Here is a 22,655-nt window from a genome sequence, read left to right as displayed (position 1 = left end):
GTTAGTATTTGCATAGAATAGATTCTTACAAGTAGGACTGCTGATCTTGTTCAAATTTTTGGATGCCTCTATCAAATTGCTCTCACCAAAATTTGAAAAATTTACACTCCCAGTACCAATTTCCTCATACCCTGGAAAATATTCAGTGTTATATAGTTTTAAAACTTCTGCTGAGGACTTCTGCTCCCAGAAAGATGAAATAGATGTATTTTTCTCTATCTGACTGCTAAGTACAACTAAAAACTCTGGACATTTTATATAAAGCAAAAATAGACTTTGAAACCAGCCAGAGACCTTGGAGCCTAAGAAACAACATGGAGTAACTTTCCTGCAGTGTCAGGGGAGACCATGTGAGGAGACTGGACTTCCATCCCCACCTGGCAGTAATGTGGTGTCCCTCCACTTCCCTGCTGAGGTGGTGTTAGAGGTCTACTGGAGAATCAAGATTTTTACCACCACCCAGCAGTAACAAGACCACTGCCACTGCATTGTCAGTGGAGGCCATGTGAGGTACCAGAACTCCTACCCTGTCCAAGCAGTAACAAGGAGCACCCACCTCTGAGTCTCAGTGGAGGCCAAATGGGTCATCTGGACTTTTACCTTTGTCTGGCAGTAACAAGGTTTGATTACAAGTAACAAAGCATTAACAAGGAACAATGGCGCCCTGCCAGAGTAGTGTCAGAAAAAGCCAGCTAAAACAGAAGGCTTAAATAAGATCCATTTTCTTAATACAAAAAGGTGCAGGTTTCAATAAAAAAATTACTATACTAAGAACCAGGAAGAACTCAAAATAAATTTAAAAAGACAATCAATATGGCAGTTCTAACTTGTGCAATAAGACAAGAAAAGGAAATAAAAGGTATTCTGATTGGTAAGGAAGAAATAAAGCTGCTTGTTCTTGATGACGTGATCATCTATGCAGAAAATTCAAAAGAATCAACAAAAATATTCTAGAACTAATAAGTAATTATGGTAAGGTAGCAGGATACAAGGTTAATATATGAAAATCAATTGCTTTCCTATACACCAGCAATGAACAAGTGGAATGTGAAATTAAAAACACAATACCATTTACATTAGCACTGTCCAAAATGAAATATGTAGGTATAAATCTAACAAAACCTGTGCAAGATCTATGTGAGACAAACTGCAAAACTCTGATGAAAGAAATCAAAGAACTAAATAAATGGGGAGCTATTCCATGTTCATAGGTAGGAAAACTCAATATTGTAAGGTGTCAGTTCTTCCCAACATGGTCTCTAGATTGAATGCAATTCCTATTAAAATCCCAGTAAGTTATTCTGTGGATATCAACAAACTGATTCTAAAGTTTATATGGAAAGGCAAAAGATCCAGAATAGCCAGCAGAGTATTGAAGAACAACAAAGTTAGGGCTTTCATAATCAAGGCAGTATGTATTGGTGAAAGAATAGATGGATCAATGGAACAGAATAAACAGCCCAGAAATAGACCCACCTAAATATAGTTAACTTATCTTTAACAAAAAAAGCAAAGGCAATACAATGCAGCAAAGACAAACTTTTCAACGAATGGTGCTAGAACAACTGAAAATCCACATGCAAAAAAAAAAAGGAATCTAAACACAGACCATACACCCTTCACAAAAGTTAACTTAAATGGATCACAGACCTATATGTAAAATGTAAAACTATAAAACTCCTGGAAGATAAAACAGGGAAAAATCTAGATGACCTTGGGTTTGATGATTTTTAGATACAACACCAAAGGCACAATATATGAAAGGAAGAATTGATAAGCTGGACTTTATTAAAACTAAAAACTTCTGCTCTGCAAAAGATACTGTCAAGCTAATAAAAAAAACAAGCCACAGATTAGGAGAAAATATTTGAAAAAGATATATCTGATGAAGGACTGTTACCCAAAATATACAGAAAACTCTTAAAACTCAACAATAAAAAAAAAAAAAAAACGATTAAGAAATGGGTAAAAAGAGGGGGTAACGGTAAAATGTGTAACAGGCCCAGGTAGGTAGATTTGTTATTTTAATTGCTCCCACACACCACACACAGTCTTCCAGGGGACAGGTTGCTTGCAGTTCAGAGCTCTGCTGCCCCAGGGGAACCCATCCATCAGTGGAGCAGGCAATGTGAGGGCTGGGAAGGGGAAAAAACTAAAACTAAACAAACAAAAAAAGGACAAAGACCTAACAGATACCTCACAAAAGAAGATATACAGATGGCAACTATGGAGTTTATATGCTCCATATAAACTGGAGCATACAAAAAGATGCTCCAGTTTATATGTTATCAGGGAAATGTAAATTAAAAACAACAATGAGATACTACAACACAGCAACAGAACGGCCCAAATCCAGAATACTAATAACACCAAATGTTAATGAGGATGTGGAGCAACCGGAACTCTCATACATTGTTGGAGTGAATACAAACTGTACAACCACTTTGGAAGACAGTTTGTCAGCTTCTTACAAAACTAAACATATTCTTTTAGCAGGAGGAGGAGAAAAGGAAGGGGAAGAGAATGAGGAAGAGGAAGAAGAAGAAAAAGAAGAGCAAGAAGAGTAAGAGGTAGGAGGTATAAGGAGCTAAATGGAAATTTTAAAACCTAAAAATACAATAATCATCAGTGGATGGGCCCAATGGCAGAATGGAGGGCACAGAGGAAAGAATCAGTGAACTAGAAGATAGGACAATAGAAATTATTTAATCTGAACAAAAGAGAGAAAATACACTGAAAAAAATTGATCAGGTCCTCAGTGTCCTGTGGGATTATAACAAAAGATCTAACATTTGTATCATCAGAGTCCTGGAAGTAAAGGAAAAAGAAAACAAGACTGAAAAAGTACTCATATAATAACTAAAAGGTTCCCAAATTTGTCAAGAGACATAAACCAACAGATTCAAGGTGCTGTGAAAATATTTTGTAATTAAAGTCCATAATCAGTTAACTTCAAGTAAGAGAGATGTCTGGATAACCTGGTTGGGCCTGATTCAATCACTTGAAAGGCCTTAAAAGCAGAGCTGAGGTTTTCCTAATCAAGAAGAAATTCTACCTGTGTACAGCAGCTTCAGACCGTGCCAAAGAGTAGACTTGTAGAATGAATGCCTTATCCGCTATCATGGGATTCTACACAACAGTGCTTCTGATAAAGGAACTCACTTCAAAGCAAATGAAATGCAGCAATGCGCCCATACTCATGGAAATCGCTGGTCTTATCATGTTCCCCATCAACCTGAAGCAGTTAGTTTGCTGGAATAGTGGAATGGCCTTTTGAAGACTCAGTTACAGCACTGGCTAAGTGACAATACCTTCCTGGGTTGGGGCAATGTCCTCCAAGAGGCAGCATATCCTCTAAATCAGTCTCCCATAACCAGGATTCCCAGGTCCAGGAATCAAAGGGTGGCAATGGGAATGGCTTCACTCACAATTATCACTGATGATTCACTATCAAAGATTTTGCTACCTAACCACACAAACTTATGTTCTGCTGGTCTAGGCTGGTCTAGAGGTCCTAGTTCCAAAGGGAGGAATGGTTCCACCAGGAGACACAACAATGATTCCACTGAAATGGAAATTGAAACTGACATCTGGCCACTTTGGGGTCCTCATGCCTCTGAATACACAGGTAAATAAGGAATTATTCTAGTGGCTGGAGTGATTTATCCTGATTAACAAGGGAAATTGAGTTGCTACTATACAGAAAGTAAAGAAGAATATACAGGAGATACCCTAGGGCACCTGTTAGTACAGTCACTTCTCTTTATTTGTGGTAGTTATGTTCTACAAAGCCCATACAAACACTGAGTAGTAAATATTGAACCATTGTTTCCAGGGGAAATATGTCTGTATTTCACATGTATACATACATTTCTCACATAGATTACAATCTTAAATCCTAAAACAACTCATCCTGGTAAATTCCATTTTCTTTATTTCACAAAAGGAAAAATGCTACAACTATTTCAAAAAGTTTCATTTTTTTGTAAAGTGAAAATGAGGTTCAGAAATGTTAAGTGACTTGCCTGAGGCCACCCCACCAGCAGGTGCCAGAGTTGGAATTCAAACCCTGTCCAACTGGCCCCAGAGCTGGAACTTCTTGTACTATCATTGCATTGTCCTACTGGCTATATCTTCTGGTTATCTTTATATTAGAGCTGCAACAAAAAGCAGAGTGTAGCCTTGTGTATAATCTAACTTAGAAACATGCCCAGAAATTGATTCAAATTTTTCTCTGCTCTGTCCATATCTGCAAATGACCACAAAAGCCTGCTAGTCTTGATTGGAGGATTATAAGGGAATTCAAAAATACAGAATCCCTGAATAATGAGGGTCAACTGTACTATCATGCCCAGAGAAACAGAATGTATAGGATTATATAAATATGTATAAATATAAATAATATGTATATATGATTTATTATAAGAAATTAGCTCATGCAATTATGGAGGCTAAAAAGTTCCATGATCTGCCATCTGCAAGCTGGAGACCCAGGAAGGCCAGTGGTGTAGTTGTAATCTGAGTCTGAAGACCTGAAAACCAGGAGAGCCAATGGTGTAAGCTCTAGTCCAAGGCCAAATGCCTGAGAACCAGGGGAACTAATGGTGTTAGTCCCAATTCAAGGGCAGGAGAAGACCTATGTCCCAGTTCAACAATCAGGCAGAGAAGGTGAATTCTCTTTCTCTCCTATTTTGTTCTATTCAGGCCCTCAATGGATTGGATGATGCCCATCCACATTGGGGAAGTCAATCTACTTTACTCACTTTACCAATTTAAATGCTAATCTCATCTGGAAACACCCCTAGAGACAAATCCAGAAATAATGTTTAATAATGTGACCCATCAAGTTGACACATAAAATTAAGCATCATATCCTGTAATTAAATCAATGGAAAGCTGTAAAAAATCGAATTCAGCCAGGACCACTGATGGCCCAGACCCTTCAGAAATGAAGATTTGGGTCACTTCACCAGGTAAAGAACCACGACTAGCTGAGGTGCTTGCTGAGGGCCAAGGGAATATGAAATGGATAGTGGAAGAAGATAGCTATAAATACCAGCTACAACCATGTAACCAGCTGCAGAAATTAGGGCTATAATCGTTACGAGTGTTTCTTCCTGGTTTTGTTATAAATATTTTGTATATATTTTAAGCAATTATTTTTGTTTTCTTCTCTCTTATTCCTTTATCATCTAAGATATATTAATGACAATTAACTTTATATCACATTTTTAAGAATATCAAAAAGAAGAGTGAATATTACCCTAGGATTTTGTATCCTCTTCTGGAGAAAGGGTTAGTGTGTTTGGTTGTATGGAGTATGTGTGACGTCGGGTGGAAGTACGATTCTGTTGATGTCTTTATGTGGAGGTTAAGTATGGTTTATGGAGTTGTGTGTGTGTGCCAAGTAGACAAATAGTGGACTGTAATGGTCTTTTTGACATGTTCACTTGGCTAGGCTATAGTCCCCGGGTACTAAATAAAAAATCCATGATCCATTAAAGTTGACTTAAAGTAAGGGCAGTTGTCCTGGACAATTTGGATGACCCCATTCAATCAACTGAACGAGCTTAAGGTGGAGCTGAGGCTTCCTTGAAGAAAAAAAGTTCCACCTGTGGACAGAAATTTCCGCATATGCCTGAGTTTCAGCTGCCCTTCATGACAGCCTGCCCTGTGTATTTTAGACGTGCCTAGACAGCCCCCACAATCGCATAAGCCAACTCCTTGCCATAAATCCCTTAATATATGTCTCCTACTGGTTCTGCTTCTCTGATATACGTGCCAAAAGAGAATTAAGGCTGCAGATAGAATTAAGCTTGCCATTCAGCTGCAGCTGACTTTAAGATAGGGGGCTTTAGCTTAGATTACCCAAGTGAGCCCAATGCAATCTGATGCAGCATGAGAAAGACTGGACTGCCATTGCTGGTGTTGAAGGTAGCAAGAAGCCATGAGCCAAAATGGTGGCAGCCTTTAGAAACTGGCATCGATGAGGAAACTGATTCTCCCCTAAGCTACCAGAAGGAATGCAGCCCAGCTGATGTCTTGATTTTAGCCCAGTGAAACCAACTTCAAACTTCTGACCCCCCAAACTGTAAGATAATAAATTTCTGTTGTCTTAAGCCACTAGGTTTGTTTGGTAATTTGTTACAGCTGCAATTAGAAACAAACATACCAAATATATGAAGTCTGTCTTAAAGTTTTCCTTAGACTCAGAGAGCGATATAGATACATACACATATATAGTTTAGAAATATATATAGTTTATAATTATATTGTTTATATATAAATATAATTTAGATTATAAATATATAAATTATTAATATGAATTTTGATATAAAAATTATAGCATTGACTTTATTCTTTATAAAAGAAATTCATAAAAATAATTACCATTAGGATTAGTCTCTCATAAGAGAATGTTCATATAGAAGCTTTCACTGAGGCAGTACAAGATAACAGATGTTAAGATTCACAACAGATCCCCCTATGAAGAATCAAGAATATGAAAGGGACAGGAAAGTGTGGAGAGAAAGGAGATTGTCATGTGAAGACTCTCTTTGGAAGAAGATATTGCATGTGGTGTAGGGCTCAGCTGAGAGCCCCACCTCACCCCAAACCAAGGAAGCAAGCAGGAACCTGCCATACTGGGGGATGGGGAGCCTCCCCAGAGCTTTAGGTATTATTCCTGTGGGGGGAGGATAGGACTGGCTCCCCCTGAGGTCATAGAGATTAACATCCCCTGTGGCAGGTCCAAGAGTCGGATACTTGCTGGGATCTATAGACCCAGAGCCTGTCCCCCTATAGGAGAGAGTAAGCAGGCATGAGGTTACCATGGGTCCAGTCCCAGCACACCACCTGGAGAGGCAGAGGGGCAGTAAGTTACAGTCCACATATAGAAACTGAAGTGGCCACCTGATGTAAAGATGCATCTGTCTGGGACAAGGCACAGTGCCCATAAGAGAAAGGTTGGGGTCAGGTTATAATGATACTCTGTTCCGATAATATCTTTCCTTTCCCTTACTAGTCTCCAGACCCACTGCTTCCTGTTTCAACTTTTGGGGGTCAGGAACTGGGAGGGTGAGGGGGTTAGAGGAAGAGAAAAAAGGGAGGAGAGATTGAGATGAAGCCAACTATAATTCTAGAATGCTACAAGTCAGCCAAATTAAATCAACTAATAACTGGTACAGGCATAACATTTGCAGGTTCCCATCAATATTGATTTGCCCATTTAGTGAAATGTATATATCTGAGCCAAGGATGGATTGACAAAAGGGACGTGATCAACATAGAAAAGCAAACTCTCCATTCTATTCAGAACTTCCCAGAAAGATATAAGAAACAGAGGAAATTTTTTCACAAGAAAGGTACTTTGATGGTAGAGCAGAGTTCACTGGGTTTCCACAGAAGTTGGATTAAGGACCCACCTTTATAGTCAGTGTCCAATCAGAGAGCAGAAACCATATAGTTATCTGAACAGGGAAAATTTAATTTAAAAAGTTATTAACTACAGCAGAGGATTAACTAGAAAGGGAGAACCCTGGGGCTGATGGGGCTTACCCACAGAGGGAAGAAACTTGTAAGAGAGGCCCCCTTCCCAAGGCTAGGATTCAGTTTTTACCGAGGAAGTCCACCAGAGAAGATTTCTGTGCTGCTCTGGACCACAGCTGGTCCACAGGTGCTTGGAGCAGAGGCTGGCAAGCAAGGAATTTCAGCTGGGACCAGCATGCAAGGAACGATCTTCTGGGGTGGAGGCAAACAGAGGCTGGCAAACTGGAATCCTTGGCTGGAAGTCACTGGGAATTGGACCTCTGGGAATGATACAAGGGAAAACCATCCACAAAAGGTGCCACACCTCAGAAGTTGTTGTAAAGCCACCAGAGATGCTGGGTGGAAGCCCCTGCAGAGAGGTGCTATGTTCTGTTGGCCACTGGACTCTGCAGGTTGCCACACACGCTGCAGGAGACTGGCCTGCAGAAGCTGGCCCACGAAGGAGGCTGCTAGAAGGAGCACAAATGGGTAAAACAGAAAGGGTACCTTTCCTCCTTCAGTGTCCCTCCTGCGCCCTCTACTGACAAAGCTTAATATCCCGCCAGCTGCAAAGGAGAGATGCTTCTAAAATCTAGCTCCGGAACACTGGATTTAGAGCTGAGCAGGCAAAAGGGTGGATTTGGGGCTGAGAGGCAATACCTTGATAACTGGAACACTGGCAAAACCATTCTTTTCCTGTGTTTTTATTTGTCTGTTCATCAGACAAAATGGATCTGTAAACCAACTTCCCAGGTATCTAAACCCTAAGGTTTCTTTAGACATCACCATCACCACCACCATCATCAAAGAATTCCAGGGCAACAAAAACCAGTTTTTGAGATTTGCTCTAGGACAGATGCTTGCATACATTATCTCCCTGATGCAGGATAACACAATCTACAGTGTTATATATTGCATAGTAAGCAGTATGTAAGTATATGCTACTGTTCTTCTTACTTTAACAAACATATGAGGAAACTAAAGTTCAAGAACACACAGCTAGTAACTGATGGATCTAAAATTCTAAGCCTAGGACCATCTCACTAGAAAATTGCTGCTGTGTTCACTAACTCAGCCTTTCGCACCAAGAGACTAATTTTTGTGCGATGTGCTAAGAAATTCCACGTTCTAGGCTAAAACGTGGTGCCTCAACTAAGGTCCTGCCTTTGAGAAATCCTGCTGGCAAGAATCTGTTACTTTTAGGACAACATCTTTTCCAAGAATGCGTTAAAAATGAAATAGAAGTGCTGGTTTTCTTTAAGAAATTTGATAGCTTCATTGTGATTACACTTAAAGTATAGTTGTACACACATCTCCCCTGCTGGGAGATTTTATCAGCCTAACATCTATGGCGCAGTGAGTAAATGCTAGGCATTGTGCTAAGTTCTGTGCATGCCTTTTGCTGTGTAATCTTTGCCACAGCCCTGTGAGTACGGTTAGTAGTCCCATTTTCAGATAAGAAAACTGAACATTGGAGAAGTTGAATAATTTCACCAAGTTATCACATAAGTGGTGGCACTGGAATTTGAATCCAAAATAGGTCTAACTCCAGAGCTCAAGTTCATGATCATGAAGCCAGGGCCCATCCAGTTACCCTGTGTTGTACACTTTCTTTATTTCAAATATTCTATACTTTTAAGTTTTAAAAATAAAAAATGGGCTTAATACATTTTTCAGTTGCTTTTGATTAATAAAAGAGATTGCTCCCTTGAGATGACTAGACTTCTTTAAGAATGTTAAGCAGTCTTAGAGGGGGAAGCCCATTTCTAACCCTGTTAGATTAGCAGGGAAAGAAGAGTTTCTGATATGGTGTCCCTTGCCCATTTTCATTAATTCCAAGTGAGGTAGGGCAGACATGTGGATACTTGACATGAGCAATTTACAGTTGTCTAGGATGAAGACAGCAGCTGATACGGCAAATATTTTGGCGAAATTATTTTTCATTGCCTTTCTTCTTACCCTACGTCTGGTTATTAGTAGCATCCCAGCCACAGAGCGGGCCTCTATGCAACTCAAGCAGTGATTCCTCTTGGGCCCCCCTTTATTTTTAACCAAGAAAAGATCTCAGTGCCCACTTCTGTGACACTCAAACTAGAGCAAATCTATTTAAATATTTGCTTCACTTGGCATTCATTAAATTCTGTTTAGTTAAATTATCTCATTTATATAACATGGCTATCATGCCAAAAGTATCTGATTGTGAAAAAGGTAGGAACAAAGAGAATTTAAAGAAATTAATATCTTATATTTTGTTTTATCAAATAAAATTATGCATATCTAGCCATATTTTTAAATGAAAACTATAGATTCCTAAGTGCCTTCCATAGACCTTTCAATCTATGGACATGGGTCAATTATAATATCTTCCTGGGACTTCAGGCAGCTACATAGCTAGGTCCAAAAGTTGTAATTACTAAAAGTTGGTAATTACTGTTCTAACTAATGGAAATTTCACCTTGTGTAATTTCCCCAATTCTCACACTTCTCTGTATGAACTCCACCTTTCTGTTCAAGTATCACACCACACGATGGCAGCCTTGTCTCTCATTTCCTCTTCTGTATTTTCAAGGAGGGATCCTCATTGTTACTGAATGAGTAGTAAGTTTGGGAAGAAACCAAGTGATTCAGACTGAAGTTTCTGGAGGACACTAGTAGGAAAAATAGTGTGGGCCCTTATTTCCTTATTTATGGAACTGAATAGATCTCCAAACTCTGATTTATGATTCCAAAGGTGACTTGCCACTGAACTTGAATCTACGAAGATTGTGAGAAAAGGATGATGGGACAAAGCCTTCAGGAGCAAGCTGACCAGCACAGGTGAAGAGTAAGGAAGTAATGAGGGAGGGCATGAAGTGAGGTGTTCCCAGCACTTCCCCAAAGGAAGGTAATAAAACAAGCTCAGCAAACCTCTTTGAATGTTTGAGGGTCTCCAGGGCAAAAGAAATTAGGGAGATTGTGATGGAAGTTATAAATGACCTAGAAAACACTGGTTGTGTTCAATTTCCATACCCTAGAAAATGTACAAAAATCAATCATTATGTATAAAACCACCATCTCAGAGGAAAACCAGAAAGCATCAATTCCTAATGAAAGTAACTCTAACAGCTCCTCCTACGAAAAATACAAAAACACTCCAATCCAATCAGGGCATAGCTTCAGAGGAAAATCAATAACTAATCAGTAATATTGTAACTCTTCTGAAGAAAAAATAAGATAGGAAGATAACAGGTTCTTCCCTGGTGGCGCAGTGGTTAAGAATCCGCCCGCCAATGCAGGGGACATGGATCCCTGGTCCGGGAAGATCCCACATGCCGCGGAGCAACTAAGCCCGTGCGCCACAACTACTGAGCCTGCGCTCTAGAGCCCGCAAGCCACAACTACTGAGCCTGCATGCCACAACTACTGAAGCCTGCACGCCCTAGAGCCTGTGCTCTGCAACAAGAGAAGCCACCGCAGTGAGAAGCCCACGCACCACAACGAAGAGTAGACCCCGCTCACTGCAACTAGAGAAAGCCCGTGTGCAGCAATGAAGACCCAGTGCAGTCAAAAAAAAATAATAAAATAAAATTTATAAAAACAAAGAAAAAGAAAGATAATAGTCTGCATGCTGTCTAAAATAGGGGAGACAGAGAAGAATTTAAAATGTCTTTTGCAGCATTGTTTAGGAGAGAAGGTCTTGACCGCATTACATATATATTTGGTCCATTTGAAGTGAATGTATTTTTTCAGCTTTCTTGGAGTTTCTTCTGTTTTTCTTTCTCTAACTTGATACTTCCCATATCAATTTTCAGGCTTTCTTCTTTAAAGCAAGTAAAACTTGTTAATTATGTTGATTAAAACTTCTATAGCTCTATTCACAGATGTAGAGAACAAATGTATGGACACCAAGGAGGGGAAGTGGTGGGAGTGGGCAGGGGAGGGGTGGTGGGATGAACTGGGAGATTGGGATTGACATGTATACACTAACATGTATAAAATAGATAACTAACAAGAACCTGCTATATAAAAGATAAAATAAAATTCAAAACAAAAAACTATAGCTCTATTAATTTTTAACTGCTTTCTAGTTCAATAAATCAGAGAGATTTATAGGGATATCTTCTCTGATCTAAATTTGTCAATTTCTCATCATCAATTTCATTTTTGTTTTGACAATATTAATATGGCTACTGGTTTTTAATGTTTAGCATTTTTCTGGAATCATTTGCATTTTTTAGCTTTCACGCTTTCTGTTCTTTAAATGTAAAGAATGTTTTGCAAACAATATAGTTCTCTTGGTTTTTTAATTTTTTAATCCACCAGAACAATCTCTATTTTTTAACTGGTGGGCTTAATATATTTATAGACAGAATATAGTTGAATTATTTTTAATCTATTACTATATTTTCTGATTTTTTGCATGTGAGGTTAATCTATTTACAGGTATTACGTTTACTGGAAATTTAGAATTTGTTTCCACTATCTTACTTTATGATCTCTTTTGCTCTACTATTTCTGTGTTTTCTTTCTCTCTTGACTTTATATCCGTTTGTTTTGTTGTTTAATTTTGGCCTTCTATTAGATGGGAATTTATAGTCTATTTTTTTACTTTTTATAATAGCAATAGTCTTCTAGTGATCTTATTTAACAACTCAACAATGTCTAACGTTCAGCATACCTTAACTCCTCTTTTAAACAATACAAATCTAAGGACACTCTTTTTGCATCAGACTCCACTTTGCTCTCCCAACTTACTTGAACTGCTAAATAGCATGAAGGAATTTCCAGAGTAGAAATCAAGTAGATAACTTTCTCACCACTAGAGGGCAAGATGCATTTTCAAAATAAGTTTTTATTTTATATATTTCAAAATAATGTTATTATTTATCTAAGTTGTGAATTGAATTATTAATCAAATGACCAAGTAAATTTTGTTTCAAGAAGGTGGCCTAAAAACATATTTACCTCCTTAGTCTTTCAAAATTCAATTAAACTAACAGAAGAAATACAAATAAAAATTAATTCAGAGCACTAAAAAGGAGTCTATGATGCCAGAAGACTACAGCACTGGAGAATTTCTGAACCGTATAAAGGAAATGTCACACTGCAGTGTTAATTTTGAGGAGGGATGGGATGGTAGGAGGTGGGGGACTAAAGGAGACTTCACTTTGTGTATGCTTGTGTTGTCTGAATTTCTACTGAGAAATGTATTCATGTATTACATGTGTCGAATGAAAGATTACGTAGTCACTTTAAAATAAACTATATGGATAGAGATTTGATGATAAAACCTAATAGAGCTGAGGATCTTTGAAACCCATGCATTTGACAAATGTCAAGAACTTCTTCAAAACGGAGCTAAAATCAGAAACAGTGGAGATCCTTAATCCATGTGTAAATTATTTTTGTTACTAAATAAAGATATGACTATATATTTTTCGAATAGATAGCCAACTGTCTCAATACCATCTATTGATAGTTTATCCTGTTCCAACAGATTTGAAATGTCACCTTTATCACTTTGTAGATTTCTTTAAATACATGGATCTGTATTTTCTATTCTTTTCCAATCATATTTTTGCCCATTCCTGCCCGAAGTATACTTCATTAATTATTATTGCTTTTTAATGTGTTTTTATATCTGGCAGTATAATATTCCCTCTTTTGCAAAATTGTCTATGTTATGCTCTTGCGTTTTCTTTTTCAGATGAAATTTAGAATCTGATTAGTTTCATTAAAAAATTATTGCTGGCTATTGATTGGGATAACATTAAATTTATAGATACAACTGAGGAGAAATGACTTCTCTATACCACTGAACTTTCCAGCCAATCACTTGCTTATCTTTTCTCTCCATCTTCTGTCTCCATGTCGGCTTTGTTACCTCCTAATGATTATCATTCTCTGCCTTACAGAAGAGGATACGTCAGCCTGTTGCCCTCATTTCACACCTTCCCAGTTTCACTACCAAAAAAGGAAATTGTTCTTTTTCCTAGCTGCATCTCAATAAACAAAACTCTTTGATTTGACTTGGTCATATGTCCTCTTCCCAACCAATCACAAGAGCCAGGAAAGTGGAGTCGTGAATCCAATCAGGAGACATAAATCACACAGTAATTTGAGCAGAGACAGTACAACATAATTCTTATCTATAACAGGGGATTGGAGTATTGCAGAATTGGCTAGTGTGAAATAAAGAAAACTCTAAGGAATACAGGAATAGTGCAAATAAGGAACAGATGCCACCTCTAGGTCTGAGATGGAACACCCAAGAGAAAAGCCCTCCATGGCTGAGCTCCAGACCTTGTTGGAGAGGGCATGGCCATGGCTTACCAAGTGACACAGAATTTGCTATGATGCTTGACAGAAAAAATTCACTGGAAACTGGCCCTGGGTGCTGGGGAATGTAGTTCACAAGGTGATGACTGACTGGAGGCAATATCCTACAATACCCAGTGATGAGGAGATTTGGAGGTAGCTGCAGGAGCTAGGAACTGCGGGAGCTGCATGTGTTGCAGGAAGCAGACATTCAAGCTACTCACTTTGTAGGAGCCCCGTGCACTACAGGAACCTGTGACTACTTAGCTTCCATATGCACCTGTCTATGATAAATCAATGCTGTGTTGCTATGTATTCTAGTAAGATACTGCTATCCTTCTTACAAGTGAACGTCTCACCTTTTCCCCAAAATGAGGAGACAGACTCCTAGGAGTCATTGTATCCACCGCTGCCTGTATTGATTAATCCTCAAATTCAGTCACAGTTCCACTGAATATTCTGTTACCTAAAGACTTGATTGTAAAGCTAACTTCTATAGTAAGTTGCACTGTGGCCTCAAAATATATGTCCAAGTCCTAACCCTCAGTACCTGTGAACATGACCTTATTTAGAAATAGGGTCTTTGGAGATAAATTAAGGATCTAGAGAAGAGATTATCCTGATTTAGAGGGGGCCCTAAATCCAATGCTACTGTTCCTTATATGAGAAGAAAGAGGGGGATCTGAGACACAGAGAGAAACAGAGAAGACGATATGAAGATGGAGGCGGGATTGGAGTGATATGTTATAAACCAAGGAATGCCAAGGATTACCAGGCAGCCAGTCGCCAGTAACTAGGAGAAAGACATGGAACATATTCTTCCTCAGAGCTTCCCAAAGAAACCAACCCTGCCGATACCTTGATCTCAAAATTCTGTCTTCCAGAATTGTGAGAGAACAAATTTCTGTTGTTTTAAGCCAGCAAGTTTGTGGTAATTTGTTACAGCAGCCCTAGGAAACGAATACAACTTTGACAACTTCAATATAAAATAAAAATCGGAAGGAGAGAAAGGAAGAAAATGATTAGTAAATACAAATAAACACATGGATATAACAAGTCAATAGATAATATAAAAAGATACTGCAGTCCCTGTTTCTGTAATTGTTCACAAGATCATAATTCGTATCTATGGCTTCCATTTTCCTCTAACTATTCCGTATTTCCCCTGCCCTCAGTCAGAACCTCAACTGGTTGGGATCCTTTACTTAGTGAAATGACCCAGATCTTCATTTTCAAAGGTTCTGAGTCCTCAAGAACTCTACTTTTTATTTTTGGTTGCTTTAATTTTTCATTATCCTTAATACTAGACATGCAAGTACTAAGACAATGCCCAGAAAATCTTTTGGGCTCCAGGCTGTCCTCCTTGCCTCCATTGTATAGAATAAGCAAGCCAATTTCCCCTTGGTAATCAGGATCAATCACTCCAGCCAGTAGATTACCCCGTTTTTGCTTTTTGTTTCAGTGGTATAAGGAACCCCAAATGACCAGTTGATAGCCTCATCTTCCAATTTACTGGAACCATTGCATCTCCTGAAGGAAACATTCTCTTCTTGGGGACAAATATCTCCACACCAGCAGCAGTCAAAGTTTTTAGGTAAGGGAAGAAAAATCCTCAGAGTGAAAAGAGACACTCCCACTGCCATACCTTGATTCAAATGTATTCTGACTGTAGGAGGGAGAGTACCATATAATGGTCTCTGACTCAAAACATATCCGGTAAAACAGAATCCCATTTCTCCAGAGTGTTGCCTCCCAACTGGATCATAACAGTGTCGTCAGTAAGTCATTTCACTTTTCAGTTAAGCCAGCTGCTTCCAAGTGATGATGTATGTAGTAAGATCAGTTAATTTCATAGACATGGACCCATTGCTACACTTCCTTTGCTGTAAAACAAGCACCCTGATCAGATGCAGTGTTGTGTGTAATGTACCAGTGGTAGATAAACCATTTTGTGAGTTCACAGACAGTGGTGTTGACAGAAACATTATCAGCAGTCAAGGCCAATCCATTTCTAGAACATGTACTTATTCCAATGAGGATGAATCTTTGCTCCCTCAGTGATGGAAGAGGTCCAGTGTAATCAACCTGCCAGATGGCTGGTTCATCACCCTGGGTACTGGGACCGTATCAGGGAGTCAATGTTGTTTTCTGCTTTTGCCAAATTAGGCGCTTGGCAGTAGCATCAGCTGGGTGAGCCTTAGTACTGGAAAATCCAGGTTGCTGAGCACATGCACAGCCTGCATCCCTACAACTATGGCCACTTTGTTCATGGGCCCATTGAGCAAGCACTGGGGTGGCTAGGCAAAGAGGCTGGCTGACACCCACAGAGTGCACCATTTTATCCACCTGATTATTGAGTCTCCTCTACAGTGGGTACCTTTAATGTGCATTCCGATAGGACACAGATATCTTCACAGTCTGTGACCATTCAGAGAAATCCATTCATATACCTCTTCCCCATACTTCCTCATCTCCAATCTTCCAATCCCATTCCATCTAGAAAAACCATTAGCAACTGCCCATTCTGGTCATCCCTCACTCCAGACATGGTGAATAAACAAATATACTATTTGAGTTATGCCCACTTAGAAGATTTTCCTTCACCACTGACTGTCCTTCAGACCCCTGAGTGGGGCTAGGGAAGCCACCTGTGCTGCAGGAGGTGGATTCTAGAAAAACCTTCCATGCTTCAGGTGCCTGGCAGGGAAGCACACTGGAACCAGGAAGCAAAACCTTTTCCTCCTTCAGTGTTGCTCCAGCACTTTTTCTACTGACAAAGTGTAACACTGTGATAACTAACAAAAGAAGAATATTCAATGGGTCGAGCTCTACCTTCACAGAACAGGCACAAAGACTGAATTTGGAACGAAGAGCCATAACTCAATTACAGTACAGATACTGTATAGTTGCCTTAGCTCAGCTCAGAAACCCACTGCTCTATCGATCACTGTGGCTACTGCACGTCCCATTTGGACACATATTAGATTGGAGGTAGATAAAGAGTAGAAGTAGTTGCCCCAAATAGGAGGGAAGAGTATTCTTCCCAAAGTAAGAGGGGAGTTCTGGGTTGACAAAACAATAAATGTTCCCTTCACATCACCCTTGGCTGTTCGGTGTATACATATACACACACACACACACACACACACACACACACACACTGATTTCTCCATAGCTATAGTTTCTCTTAACATAAAGCAATGATCCATACACAATTGACAATGTACTCAATCCCTACCCAGTGGGAGGCGAAAACTCAGTCATACCCAGCCCAAATTCAGGGCCTTTGGGTGTAGTCAATCTTGATCGGGTCCAAATGTAGCTAAAGGATGAATAATAAAGTTTTCCCCAATGCACAAATATACAATAAAGGAGGTGGGAGATGGGATAACAAAAACTAACGAGAAAGGGCAAAAAGGAGACGCAATACGTGATGGCTGTGAGATTACACCGTATCCTGGTGGACAAGAGTAACAAGGGTAAGAAGCACCTCTCTTCTCCAGCAGAGGACTGAGATATCTGGTGAGCCAATCAAAGCGCCAAGATTTCCTTTATCTATTATCCTGAAAGACCCTGCCTTAGAGGAATAGTGAGAAGGAATCTCCTGGGACTGCCCCAGCAAGCGAATTCATCTTTCTACAGAGACAGAGACTGGGACATTGTCTTTGAGACAGCATACCAGGAGATGCCTTCTGCCAGGCTGAGGATTTTCTGGCTATACCTTCAAACAGTGTCATTTGGAGGAAATCCATTAGCTTGTTAACAGAAATCTCACTGAGATGTAAGCTTTGAATATGGACTCTGCCCTTCCTGCTTCTCTCCCTTGGAAACTGGCCTGGCCTCTGTATCATTCTCCCTAGATCTTAGTTCACTGTCTTTGCCACAGACACTACGCTATCTGAGCGCAGAGGGAGGGAACAGCTGGGGTCATAAAGCCAGGTTACAGTAACACATTCTGTCCTCTAAGTTACACACCACTCAACTGGCATAATGGGAGGAATTACTTTTTCAGTTGGTGTACAGAGTGTACAGCAGGAGATATTCGAGTAGAATCCTGAGAAATGAGGATCCCCAACTCCACTGTTCTGCTGGGACTCTGCATTCCTAGTTGGTATGTTAACTTTATGTGGGGCAGAAAATTTTGTTGTTTCAATTGGCAGAGTAGATATTATCTAATCCCTACCAGTACAGGATAACTAAATCACTGGCAGAAAGGACTCCTCTTAACAATGCTGTCTAAGTACCACCCCACTATTGCCTGTCTCTTCAGAAAGGCTGTGCTGAACCACAGTTTGTCTCTCTCAAAGCACTAAGGGAGACAAACAGTAGCCAACATATTCCAATAACCTGATTTTTTCTTAACCAAGTTCATAAAGCTGGAGCCTTAGTGGGCATAACTGTGGTGAAGGATCAGTGTTTTGGTTTGTTTGTTTTTATTTACCAACCCAACACAGACAAGTGTTTTCATAAATACAAAACTGCACGCTTAGATGTCACAGTAATGTCAGATTATTGAGAGTTTCAAAATGCTCCTCTTGATTTCTATACCTCTTTTATTGTTGATCAGTAGTTTACAAACTGGCTTTTGTCTATAAATCACATTTTTAGTAGCACATATCTAACTGATAAGGTTTACCGTTTTCCCAGCCTAGATATCAATTTCTGTATTAATGGAGAGGCTTGGTTCAGAACATACGCTGTATATTCTAATCTTACCTGGCACCTGAATAATGAATAATATTATAATCTTACCTGGATCTTGAATAATGGAGCACATTATAAGACCAGTGAAGCCCATGGGCTTTATCTCATTGTCTTACTTCTTTCATCTTGAAATGAATTCCTGGGTCAGAGGAATGGTGTTTGAACTAAAGCGTTCAATGAGTCTATGGAGAACGGTGCCTGCAGTAAAATCAAACCCAATTCCAGAATAAGGAAATACTGTAATGAGACAGATTGTGGACTGATCTGTGACAAAAGGGGGTCCAAAGCAACTGACATGCTTGATACCAGGTATATTGCTGGTCTCCTGCAAGGAGGGTGCCTCATAAAGACCATGGTCACCATTGCTGTAAAGCTGACTTTTCAGCAGTGGCAGTGATCGTTGGGATAGAGCCTTTCCCCTGCCACTTCCTTGGTAAATCAGACCATGTCACTCTATAGCTTAAACCCCTTCACTTCCACTAGCACTTGAAAGAAAATCCAAACTCCCTTCTGCATGGTCTGCAAGGCACTGAAGGTTCAAGGCCTTAGTTTCTCTCCAACTTCATCTCATGTCCTCTACCCCTAGCTCTGATCATGATGCCCCATCCACTCTAATACTCCAGCACAGCAAATTCTAGCCCATACTGTTCCCTCCGCCTGGAACACTATGTGCATCCCTTCCACTCTCATCCCTTTCAGATAACAGTTAAAATGTTACTTCCCGTAACAGTTAAAATATTACTTCCCGAAAGTCATCTCCTCACTACCCAGCAGACATTACTCTCTAACCCAGCCTCTTCTTCATTTTCTTCATCACACATATTCTTGTTCATTTTCTTCATTAAATAATTATAATACAAGCTATAATTATTGAATATTCAAAAAATAAATTAGTAAAGAAAATGAAACAAAATGGAAGTTCCATAATTCTACAGTGCTTTTAAACGTCAGATATTTTACTGAACAGTCAGAGTGGGAAGCAAAAGATCTAGAGGCATCCTTGAAGACCCCGTAAGTAGTGAAACACTCAAATGGTTGTCTACTCCCAAATCCCCCAGAAGTCAGCCCGTCTTTTCAAAAGGACTGTGGTGTTATCATTTTTCATGCAGGATTCACACCAATCAGAGGCCAGGTACTCATGAGCCCGCCTCATGGCCTTTTATTAAATTAGAGCTGCCCACTGGCCTCATCCAGGGCCAGAGGCTTCTGACTGCAGCCCAGCCCTGGAGCAGAGGCCTGTGCCAGCCTGGGAGTGGGGCTCTGGGGGCGCCGCGGGGCCCCGCGCTGCCTGGAGTTCTCAGGGCCGTTACTCGGGTCTCGCTCCCACAGGCAGCGCCTTTCACGTCACCCCGCGAGGGTCCTCGAGGACCCCAGCGCAGCCGTTCAAACTGGCGAATGTGCACCCCTGGGAGTCCCCCGAGTCAGTTCACGGCTACTTGGGAGCACAGCTGAGGAAGGGTCTCAGTCCCAAGCGCCCAGCTTCCACGTGAGCCGAGCCGCCGCTGCTCCTGCCCAGCGCCCCAGTCCCAGCCTGCAGCCGCCCTCCTCTCCCACCTCTCGCATCCTTCTTGGATCCGGCTACGCCGCTTAGAAGCCTCGGAAGTGCCTCCCGGCTCCCAAGGCAGAATCCTGATCGCAAACCCAAGCTGAGTAAGGAATATCGAAGGGACAGGCGACAGAAGTTTGACCTAAACTCCCTGCGTTATCTATCTATCTATCTATCTATCTATCTATCTATCTATCTATCTATCTATCTAATCTATCAATTTACTCGTGTGTCCATTCTTTCATCTTTCATATCCTATCGCTCTATTTTAGGACTAGGATTAGAATTCATTCATGAGAGTTTGATCGCGAAGTCGTAAATTAACGCGAAAAAGCGAAGTAGGACTTTTTCACAGAAAATGTCTTCGTTAGAATTAGAAAAAAAAAAAATAGTTCTTAGGGCTAGCTTCGCTAATTATGTTGAATGGTGGACCTTTTCTATAAATTGAATGAGCTAACGAAAGTTCCAAGGTTTTGGCAAAAAACAAACAAAAAACCCTAAAATCCATTTATATTATACTTTACGCCAGAAATTACGTGCTCATGTTTAGCTACCAGCTAAAGATGTACAAGGGATACATAGTTTTCTCGAAATCTTTTCAAGCGGTTCTCAAGCACAAGTCTAGCCTATTCCACACCCACCAGCCCCACCTCGCCAAGCTCTCCAGCAGGCCGGGCCGGACCTGGGCACCAGGAAGGAGAAAAGGAAAACGGAGGAAGGGGCGGGGGAAAGTGACGGGAGCAGTGAGAGCCGGAAGTGGTTGGCTAGCGAGGAACCCAGGGGCGCCCTGTCCGGCGGCGCTCTAGCCTCCGCGCGCTGTCTCTGTGCTCCCCCGCGTCTCGTCTATTTATTGTCGCGGGGAAGCAGCGGCCGCCCTGTACCCGGAACAACAAAGCAGGAAAGACTGAGCCTGAGCCTCGGGGGCTCCTAGCAACGGGCCGGGGCGGGAGTTCCATGGAGACTGGGGAGCGCGCCCGCCTCATCATTATCCTTGTCCTCCAGCTTATCCTTCGCGCCCGCCGCAACCGGCAGCAGCGCTGCCGCCGCGTCCTCTGCCGCCGCCCGCTCTTCCCACGGTAACCCCGTCGGCGACCCTGGGCGGGGGGAGCGCGGGCGACCGAGCTGCCTGAGTGCCGGGTGCGGGGCGACTTGGCGCGGGGCTGCGTGTGCGGAGCCGGGGCCGTGTTGCGGGTGGGGTGTGTGCGGGCGGATGCCTGAGGGAGAGGCGCTCAGATGTAGGAAATTGGTCCGGGGGCCGAGGGAGGGTCCACTTCTTAGGAGGACAGGGTGATATTTGGGGGTCTCATCAGGGATAACGGGTTGGGGGTGGGGCGTCACTGCCTGGGAGCGTTATCCAGCGGGGTGTAGGATAAGAAAAGAGGTATTTTATTTTTCCTGTTAGCCACCACTGGGGAAGACGGGAGAAGGGAGATTCCCCATCCGTCTCTATGGAGCCCTCCCCCAGGGGAAGAGAAATCGTGCAAAGATGCTAGCGGGTCCGTTGCTTCCCAGAAAACTTCCAACGGCCTTTGCCGCGGCGGGCCGGCTCCCAAGTAGCACCTTCGTCGGTTCCTGGTTCTGGCAATGCCAACAGCCTCGCTTTATGTTATTATTAGTAGTAGAATCAACCGAAATAGACTTGATGAAGAAGGATCTGGAACTGAGGAAGATAAAATGGATAGTAGGTAGGGCTAAGCAGGGTTGAGAGTCGGGATAAGCGCTTAATGATAGCCAGTAGAAGCTCTAAAAGTAAATTTAATTGGGAATGACGGTTTTTAAACTCTCTCCTTCTGCCGAGATGTGCATCTGCGGGCTGTGTCAGTGTGCTCATTGCGATAGGATTCAGACTGCAGCCAATCCACATCTGTGAGCTCTCTGACTGCATCTGTCACCTGCAGTTCCAGAGCGACACTGGCAGTTAACCAGCGTTAGGCTTGTGTATTTAGGGTTAAGAACAGTGCCTTAAAACTGGCTCAAGGAAAGAAACGGAAACAAGCTTGTTGTGATTATTGTGTGAAGAAATAATAACAGATTCCTTGGGGAAATGGGGAAAGAGAAATATGAGAAGGTTCAGCTATTCTAGTACAATCTGAAGTCTCTTGGAAAGTTTGAGAAAATGGTAGTTCATTCAAATCGAGAAAGAATTTTTATCACTGTGTGGTGTAAAGAATTATTCGCAGTTGATATGTTAAATGCCAGTTTATGCTATCTCTTTAAGCCTTACGTCTCTAACTATTTAATGGTTTTATGCTTTCCAAAACCATTCTAGGTCAGTAAATGAGGTTTTACTGTGGCATGCTGAAACGGCCATGTATGCATACTACAGTAATACTATTTTTGTGTCCAGTGGGAACAAAGCTCTTTATATAAAGCTGAAGATTAAAGATGAAAATAAAATTGATAAATAACAGAAGCAGTGATGTCAACCACAGTTTCTATTTGTTCCTTACCTTTTTCGCTAAGTCTGGCTTGTCTTAAGCAAATAGGTTTCATCCTTGTCCCCCAGCCCGCTTTTTTCGTAATGATCTGCTGCTCTGTGCTCTTGATTGGTTGATGCCAGAAGAGTTTTTGACTTTGGCAT

At 41.1% G+C, this 22,655-nt stretch overlaps 1 protein-coding gene and 1 long non-coding RNA gene across 2 annotated transcripts in view; one reads left to right on the top strand and one right to left on the bottom strand.

Moving 5' to 3' along the window:
* Nucleotides 1-20,800, bottom strand: part of LOC116763778 — an 89,114-nt gene extending 68,314 nt beyond the window's left edge. The window contains exons 1-2 of the long non-coding RNA XR_004352620.1: nt 20,725-20,800; nt 18,577-18,726 (exon numbers count right to left, since the gene is read on the bottom strand). This is a non-coding gene — a long non-coding RNA (uncharacterized LOC116763778). The remainder of the gene's footprint in view (nt 1-18,576; nt 18,727-20,724) is intronic.
* Nucleotides 20,801-20,923: 123 nt separating this feature from the next.
* The window catches only part of TBPL1 (TATA-box binding protein like 1), a 30,505-nt gene continuing 28,773 nt past the window's right edge, over nt 20,924-22,655 (top strand). The window contains exon 1 of the mRNA XM_032651088.1: nt 20,924-21,150. The gene's annotated coding sequence lies outside the window, so the exon portion shown is untranslated. The remainder of the gene's footprint in view (nt 21,151-22,655) is intronic.

The sequence above is a fragment of the Phocoena sinus genome, chromosome 12 (genome assembly GCF_008692025.1).
Source record: "Phocoena sinus isolate mPhoSin1 chromosome 12, mPhoSin1.pri, whole genome shotgun sequence".
NCBI classification, from domain to species: domain Eukaryota; kingdom Metazoa; phylum Chordata; class Mammalia; order Artiodactyla; family Phocoenidae; genus Phocoena; species Phocoena sinus.
The sequence above is the reverse complement of the archived record's forward strand: the minus strand, read 5'-3'. Positions and strand labels throughout refer to the sequence as shown.